Source organism: Solanum dulcamara, chromosome 12, assembly GCF_947179165.1.
Source record: "Solanum dulcamara chromosome 12, daSolDulc1.2, whole genome shotgun sequence".
Lineage (NCBI taxonomy): Eukaryota > Viridiplantae > Streptophyta > Magnoliopsida > Solanales > Solanaceae > Solanum > Solanum dulcamara.
Genome location: NC_077248.1, coordinates 19,352,863 through 19,362,120, shown reverse-complemented (window position 1 = coordinate 19,362,120; position 9,258 = coordinate 19,352,863). Strand labels below are relative to the sequence as shown.

General features: G+C 38.0%; 1 pseudogene; it reads left to right on the top strand.

Annotated features, from left to right (window-relative positions):
* The first annotated feature begins 8,075 nt into the window (after positions 1 to 8,075).
* LOC129875664 (dirigent protein 17-like) lies at positions 8,076 to 8,757 on the top strand (annotated as a pseudogene).
* Positions 8,758 to 9,258: the final 501 nt, after the last annotated feature.

The following is a 9,258-nucleotide window of genomic DNA, read 5'->3' as shown; positions in this document are numbered from 1 at the left end:
GATAGTGAAGAATGACACTTGGAAGTTGGTTGATAAACCCAAAGACAGAAATGTAATGTGGGTGAAACGGGTTTATCGAACCAAACTTAATCCTAATGGTTCAATTTATAAATACAAAGCAAGGCTTGTTGTTAAAGGTTATGCTCAAGGTGCAGGTCTGGATTATGGAGATACATTTGCACTTGTGGCACGACATGATACAATAAGGCTTCTATTTTCTTTGCAACTCAATCAAATTGGTAGTTGTATCATTTGGATGTGAAATCGGCATTCTTAAATGGACTGTTGTAGGAGGAGATTTATGTTGATCAACCAAAAGGCTTTCAAGTTGTAGGAATGGAGGATTAAGTCTACAAACTTCATAAGGCATTGTATGGGTTTAAACAAGCTACTCGAGCATGTTACAGTAAGATTGATGATCATCTCGTTCATTGTGGCTTCAAGAGAAGTGAAAATGAAGCCATTTTATATGTGAAGAAGGCTAAAGGAGGAGATGTGCTTGTGGTGTCACGATATGTTGATGATCTTTTGTTAACAGGATGCCATGAAGCTATGGTGAATCAGTTCAAGTGAGAAATGGAGACCAAGTTTGAAATGTCAGATTTGGGTGAAATAAATTGCTTTCTGGATTTGGAGATTCATGCTATTGATGGAATCTTCATTTCTCGGAGAAAATATGCATGGGGTACTCTTAAAAGGTTCAAGATGGAGAGGTGTAAGTCTGGTTCACGATGAAAAGATTCCAAAGTTTGAAGAAGATTGATAAGGCTGATCCAGCAATCTATAGAAGTCTAATAAGTAGTTTGTTGAGTTTAACAACAACAAGACCTGATCTTATATTTGCGGCAAGTCTTCTGTCGAGATTTATGCATGATCCAAGTCAAGTTCATCTTGGTGTCGCTAAGCGAACGTTGAGGTATATCAAAGGAATTGGTGATCATGATATTGTCACGATCCAAGCTACACCCTAGATGTGACACAACGAATAGGATCCCAAAAAACCCTAAACAAGCCTCTTAGCATAAGCATGACACTAAAATGAGACAACATACAACAACATACCAGTGAAATCCCACTAGGTGGGGTCTGGAGCGGGTAGAGTGTACACAGACCTTACCACTACAAGAAAGAAACTAGTGTACAACTATTACTACAACAAACACTAACAAGCCTAAGCACGACACCCTCTAACCTACTAACCTTCTAGCCTAATATGTAATCTCCACTGTCCTCGCTAATATGAAGTTGCGCCATGTCTTGTCTAATCATTTCTTCCTAATACTTTTTCGGCGTACCTCTACCCCTCCTCACACCCTCTCGAACTAGCTTCTCACATCTCCTCACTGGAGCATCGACGCACGTCCTCTGCACACGTCCAAACCATCTTAGTCGCGCTTCCCTTATCTTGTTCTCCACAGAGGCCACTCTCACTTTATCCCAAATAACCTCATTTCTAATCTTGTTACTCCTAGTATGCCCACATATCCATTTCAATTTCCTCATCTCTGCAACATGCATCTTCTGAACATATAAATTCTTGATTGGTCAGCACTCCACCCCATACAACAAAGACGGTCTAACAACCACTTTGTAGAACTTACCTTTAAGTTTAGGTGGTACCTTCTTATTACACAAGACTCTAGAGGCAAACCTCCGGTTCATCCATGCTGCCTCAATGCGATATGTGACAGCATCGCCAATGACACCACTGTCCTGGATTACGAACTCAAGATATTTAAAACTTTCTTTCTTGGGAATAGTCTGTGTAGGGAGCCTTACTTCCACATCTGCTTTATCCATCACACCACTAAATTTTCACTCTAGATATTCCGTTTTGGTCCCACTCAATTTGAATCCTTTAGACTCTAGAGTTTGTCTCCAAACCTCCAACCTAGCATTGACTCTGTCCTAAGTCTCATCAATCAGTATAATGTCGTCCGCAAACAGCAAACAACATACACCATGGGACCTCCTCCTGAATAGACCGCGTCAACTCATCCATCACCTAAGCAAATAAGGAAGGGCTAAGAATTGATCCTTGATGTAGCCCCATCTCAACTAGAAAGTGCTCTGAATCTCCTCCCGTTGTTCTAACTTGGGTCTTGTCTCCATCGTACATGTCCTTGATCACCCTAATATAAACCATTGGGACACCTTTAGTCTCCAAACGCCTCCAAACGCCTCCAGATGACATCCCTAGGGACTTTGTCATAGGCCTTTTCAATGTCAATGAACACCATATGTAGGTCCCTCTTCTTTTCCCTGTACTTCTCCACCAGCCTCCACACAAGATGGATGGCTTCAGTAGTTGATCACCCCAGCATGAATCCAAATTGATTTTCGGAGATGGACACCCCTCTCCTTACCCTTATCTCCATCACTCTCTTTCAAACCTTCATAGGTTGGCTTAGAAAGTTGATACCCCTGTGATTGTTACAATTTTGGATATCACCCGTGTTCTTGTACAATGGAACCATTGTACTCCACCTCTATTCATCGGGAATTTTGCCGTCTTAAAAATAGCATTAAACAACCTAGTCAACCACTCTATACCTACCTTGTCGATTCTCTTCCAAAGTTCCACCAAAATCTCATCGGGTCTGATTGCTCTTCCCCTACTCATCCTACTGATAGCATGTCTAACCTCCTTAACCCTAAAAGCCCCACAGAACCCAAGTCCTGATGTCTTCTCCCAATACAATATGTTTGTCCCCTGCTTCGTTTAAAAGTTTATGAAAGTATACTTGCCATCTTTGCTTAATGGAGGTTTCTTCCACCAATACCTTGCCATCTTCATCTTTGATGCACTTCACTCCGTCCAAGTCGCAAGACTCTCTTTCGCTTTCGCTAGCCTATACAATTTCTTGTCCCCTAGCTCAACATACGAACGTTCGAAAGCTGTCGTCTTAGACTTTCTTAAACATCCGCTTCTCTTCCTCGTCTACGCACTCCACCAACTTTGCATATGCAACCTTTTTTGCTTCCATCGTGCGTTGGACTTCCCTGTTCCACCACCAATCTCCTCGGTGACCACCAAAATTACCTCTCGATACCCTTTGTACCTCAGTAGCTGCTTCCCTAATGCAACTAGCAGTCTTATCCCACATGTTGTTTACATCCTCGCTACTACTCCATGCCCCTATACCCATCAACTTCTCTCCCATTTCCCGAGAAAGGACAGGGGTCAAGCCACCCCATCTAATCCTCGGGCGGTTATGTAAGGTCTTCTTCTTCCTATCTCTCCTGGGTAGTAAGGTTCTCACTCGGAATAACTTTGCAATCCTTACAAAGACCTTTATATCACCTTCCTAAGAAATAAATAATCTATTTGCGTCTTAGCTACTGTGCTACAAAAAGTAACCAAGTGGTTCTCCCTCTTCGGAAAGCATGAGTTTGTAATTACCAACTCAAAGGCTCTAACAAAATCTAGAAGCAACGCACCACCTTCATTTCTATCCCCAAAACCAAAGCCTCCATGACTCTCATCAAAGCCATTAGAGGTAGCCTCGATATGACCATTGAAATCTCCACCAAAAAAATCTTCTCAGTACTAGGTATGCCCCTCACAACCTAGGGGTGGGCGTTCGATATTCGGTTCGGTATTTTCAAAGTTCGGGTTCAGTAATTCGGTAATCGGTAATTCAAAGTATATACCAAATACCGAACTTTCAAACTTCGATTCGGTAATTCGGTAATCGGTAAATAAAACTTCGGTTCGGTACGGTATTCGGTAATACCATATTTTTTTAATAGTTAATATACAATAAAAATTTATCCGCATTTAATATTTACATTAACCTAAAGAATACATATCTTAACTTACATTTTTATTACTACACCATAATTAAATAATATATGCATTTTAACTTGCCGAATATCGAAATCGAAATTGCTCGTAAGCCACATTCTACGGAGGAGAAATGATACATCGTAAACAAAGAGAAAATAATTTATGAATCGATACAGAATAAAAAAAATATTACCATGTAATAAAAATAATGAAAAAGAGTGAAAACAAAAATCTCTAATATATCATACATAATTTTTATACATATGTTTTTCTTTGAATTATCCAAAAACTCTACATCACTGCACTAATTATTAATTAGTTCCTGCAAAGATATGAAAGAGTTGGAATCTTTCGTTTTCAATGTAACTACCAAACAATTTATGTAGATAACTAATGTGGGAATCATGCAAAGTGAAATTAGAATTCTTAATCAATTGCATAAATTTGAAATTAGAATTTATAATTTTTACATGTACATGAATTAAATTTTAGCAGTTATCCATAATGTATGTGTAAGTGTGCATATAATGATATAATATACGGTAAACGTGGGAAAGTTGAAATGAAAATGGTAAGGAAAATGAAAAAATGAGATAGTTTCCTCTTACTATACTCTTATTTTTTGGTAATTTTTTTTCCAGTTTTTTTGTAAAAAAAAAATAAAAAAATAAATAAAAAGTTCGGTATTCGGGAAATCCCGAATACCAAAACCGAAATCCCGAATACCGGAACCGAAATACCGAAATATCAATTTCGGTACCGAATACCGAACCGAAATACCGAATTACCGAATACCGAAATAGCCGGTTCGGTTCGGTAATTCGGTTTTCGGTATTTTATGCCCACCCCTATCACAACCTCATCCAAAACCTCCCAAAAGAGCTTGTTTTCCTCATCGTCCAGCCCTACATGAGGTGCATAAGCACCGATAACGTTCAATAAGCCCGCCCACAACTAGCTTAATAGACATCAACCTATCATTGATCCTCTTAACCTCCACTACTCACTCCCTAAGGTTTCCGTCTACTAACATACCTACTCCATTTTTACCCTCCGAGCCTTCGGAGTACTACAACTTAAACCCGTCTACATCCCGAGCCTTGGTACCTACCCATCTGGTCTCATGTACACAAGTTATACTAATCTTTCTCTTCTTAAGAATCTTCACTAGCTCTGTAGACTTCCCCATCAACAATCCTATGTTGGACGACCCTACTCTCAGCTTATGAGAACTCTTACCCCCCTACCCCTACCACCCCTCGCCCCCGGCCTCCATGAGTACATGACCCTAATCCACGATCATTCACCACAATCACTAATAAATTATAAAACTTAACAAGATATAGACGAAATAGGAATCTACTACACCATTAATGCAATAATAAAAATTGAAGATAAGGCAAAAGTAATGGGAAGGATGAACGGAAGCAACCAACTCTACATACGAACACTTTGTATTCTAACACAAGAATAAGCCCAATAATAATGCAATACAAATCACTATAAATCAAGAAACAGATATGCAGCGTTAGTAAGAGATAGAAAAAGTATGCTAACACAAGAATGTCAATAAATCAAGAAACAAATTTGCAACGTTAGTAAAAGATATGGATATGCAAAAGTGTACTACTCCCAAGAGAACAATCAGATGCAAATTGAATGCAAACTAAACCTGAAAACTAACTCTATAAACAAATCTTAAATCAAAATCTGAAGGCAACCTGAAGCAAATTGAAGAATTAATTAGGAAAGATAGAACCCGGGGCTTGCAAAAGAGATTAGCTACTTCACCAGAGAAATATGAGTATAACATATGCAAATGCGGAAAAAAAACATACTAAATCTGACAAGTCTCTAGTATCATAAGTGTGGCATAGGACAGGCCCTAGCTCACGAAATAATCTAAAACTGAATGACATGACATAAAATACATCATATGTGGTCATGCCCTCAAATCATGAGGACTCACTAAGCAGTGTAACGTAGACAGGATCCAATACTAACCACGAGCCGGATGGGGAGCGTTGTGACCTGTATTACAAGACAATATAGGCAAAAGAAGTATGCGGTCAGTACTATAGAATGAACAGAGTATGGAGAATGTGCAATGCATGACGTAATACATGATAATGTAATGACCAAGCTAAAACATAATATATTCCTTTAAAACATCCTTTAAAACATGAAACATGGCCGATGCAACATTTGTAAGGAAATTATAATCAAGGGGTAGCATTATAAACCATGTGAGCTATAATATGTAGTCCAGTGTCTTCCCACACCGAAAAGAGGTTGTCCCACTTGGCAGGTAAGGACCATAAACACGAGCTATATGTGGATCTACTAGCTAGAGCCAATTAAGGTAAAGTCCTATAGGGCACGTAGTTCTGGGACCTGTGTAATTGTCACTAGTCCAACTCGGTGCTAGGCAATACTCTCAACAAGAATAGTCCTAATTATAACATAGTCCTTGAAAGTTGTAATAATCTTGAAAGACCAAATTCATCATAACATACTTGAAGATCATAAAAATAGCTCCTTTAAGAAATCATGATTTCGTAATATATTCATAAAGATACTTATCTAAGCATCTAGATCATGATAAGTTTGTTCATAACAAAAAATTATGGAAATCTTTCCTGAATGAGAATACTTCACTTTGAAGTAACCTTGTTTCATAATCATAATTGATACTTTATCTTAAAAGCATTCTTAAAATCATAGTCTCATAAATCATGATGCATGCATAATTCTCAAACATAGTTCATAGTCATAAATTAGGCATAATGTATGGGTTCATGAGAAATTCATCAAAAGCATGTAATAACGATCAATTCATGCATAATAAGATCAATAGAAGCGAAATAAACCATAATTGATTGAACCCAATGCAAAATCATCAAAATCTAGGGTTTAGGAAGAAATCATAAAAAGGAATTGAAAATACTTTGGGACTCCATGGATGGAAAATGATCCATGGATGAAATTCCCACATACTTCAATGAATTCTAGTCTTGAAACTTGAAAAGGAGACTTGAACTTGAAACCCTAGCTTGATTGGAGAAGACCTTGAGAGAGTTTTGGGGTTTTGAGTGAATGGAGAAATTTTGAAGGGTTTGGATAGTTATAGGTCTTGGGAAATAGTCCAAAACAACATAGCTTAGGTATTAAAAGAATCGGAAATGACTAAAATATCCCTGAAATGTGACCTACGAGCCCTACCTATGGGTCGTCAAAAGGGCTCGTGGAATTAGGGTAAAAAATACAAGTTTCTGAAGTTCATCCTACGACCCAACCCTATGGGGTTGTAGACCCCATTCGTTGTGCACAACCTCAAATCCAACTCTCTGAATCTCCAGCTACAGGACCATCTGACATCAAACTGGTTGACAAGAGCAATAGATTGACACCCAAACTGAACCAAGCAGCCACAGAAGCATGCACAAAGTAATTTCAATGTTTTAAGTCACATATGCGAAGGCAAAAACGAGCCTGAAAGTGAAGAGAAAATTATCCAAACAGTGAGTTGACACCAGAATCCAATGTGGAATATTGGAATTGATGATACGATGCTGGGACAGCAAGGCCAGATGTATTGTACCAGACCCAAGTAGCCAAAATCTTTTCCCAAGATGCCAGGAAAAGTTATGTGGAATATTGGAATTGATGATACGATGCTGGGACAGCAAGGCCAGATTTATTGTACCAGACCCAAGTACCAAAATCTTTTCCTAAGATGCCAGGAAAAGTTTCGAATTTTTTGCACCAAGATCTTGAGCCCTAGTGGCTGTGATACCATGAAAATTAACAAAAGTTCTAATCTAATGTACAAAAGGTAGTACATGTCAAGTGTTTGGATGATGTTATACGTATTTTTTATAAAAAAAGCAAACTAGAAATTCTTTTCTCAAAAATTAATCTGCAAGGTCGTTGGAGGGTGTTATTACTATATATACTATTTACTCATGCCGTTAAGACTTAGCTTATTGTGAACTAGCTGTTTACTTGCCAAAGTTGCTCAGAATCTAGCAGAGTCATGATAGTGTTGTGAAATGTATGTCTGTTGTTAACAGGTGATTGGTTAATTACCTTTCTCTTTTCTTCTAGTTTTGCTTTGAAAAGCATCTGAACTGCAGCAATTTCCAAGTGTTTAGATTATTGTTTGCATATAAATTGATGTTTCATTTATTTTTTGTTATTTGAAAGTGAGAAGCTCCATTTATAACAGGAGCAGAATCATCTATTGACAGGGTTGATTAGAAAGGACGGCTTGAAATGAATCTCGTGCAAAGAAAGTGAGGTGGAGGTGTCTTTAGCACCTGGAGTGTTTGAGATACCTGGAAAGTCGGCTGTTGTTATTAACGGGTTGCCTCCCATTTCTTCAAGTGTTGACACCTTTTCTCCTTTCCCAATAGTTACTGATGCAGAATCACATAAGTAATCTGGTTTTGGTCAATGGTTTGAAGGAAGAGAAGTTCGCAAGTTATTTGGGGACTGGTATTATTATGGAGAAGTTACTGAATTTGATGGGGAAGTTGGTCGGTTCAAGGTGAAGTATGAAAATGGTGATGTCGAACATCTTGAGTGGAATGAGTTGGAACAAGTTCTTCAGCCTTTGGACATTAATATTCCGCTGACAACATTAGTTACAGAGATCTTTAAGAGAAAGCAGAGATGCATTCAGAAATCAGGGAAATCCAAGGGTGGAACTACAAATAAAGGAGTAAAAAATGACCAAGACATGGTGAAGAAGAAGGTTGTTTTTATGTAGAACTCCAGGCATGTCTTACATGACATGGAGTATATGACAAGTGGTGAGTTAAACATTTTCACATTCAGGAAACTGTTTAAAGAGTTTAATAAAGTTTCTAAATAGACTTGTTCTATGTCGTCTGACAAGACACCTCTGTTCCTTTTGAAGGCAATTGTTTAAGATGGGTCATTGAAAGATGTTCCTGTTTTCTGTTCTTCCTATAGCTTCAGAAGTTGAGATCTTCACTCCAAAACTTTATTCTTTCTTTTCTGTGAATTTAGAATTCCTTTATCCTGGATAGTGACAAGGGGGGTACGTACTAATGTTATGTGGTAGAAATTCCATTTAAGAAAGTATACGTTATGTCACCACCACTGTTGATAACCAACATGGTAAAAAATAGTTTTTTTCTCGTAACCACTGTCGATAACCAACATGGTAATCCGTTTACTTATTTTCAAGGAGCTTACTATCCTCCATCCCCTAAAGCGTATAAAAAAAATTATTCTAAGTTCTAGAAAATAAGTTTCAGTGATGAACCATATTTTCTTTGAAAGTATTTTCTGGTGTTTAGCTACCAAATACCTTAAGTGAATATTTTCCTCTAAGGGTGAAAGTCATTTTCATTTATAACCATCTCAATTTGTACGGCTGTTACATTTTGTGTCGAGAATAAAGCTACAAATTAGGCCAGCCTCAAATGGGATGCCTACGT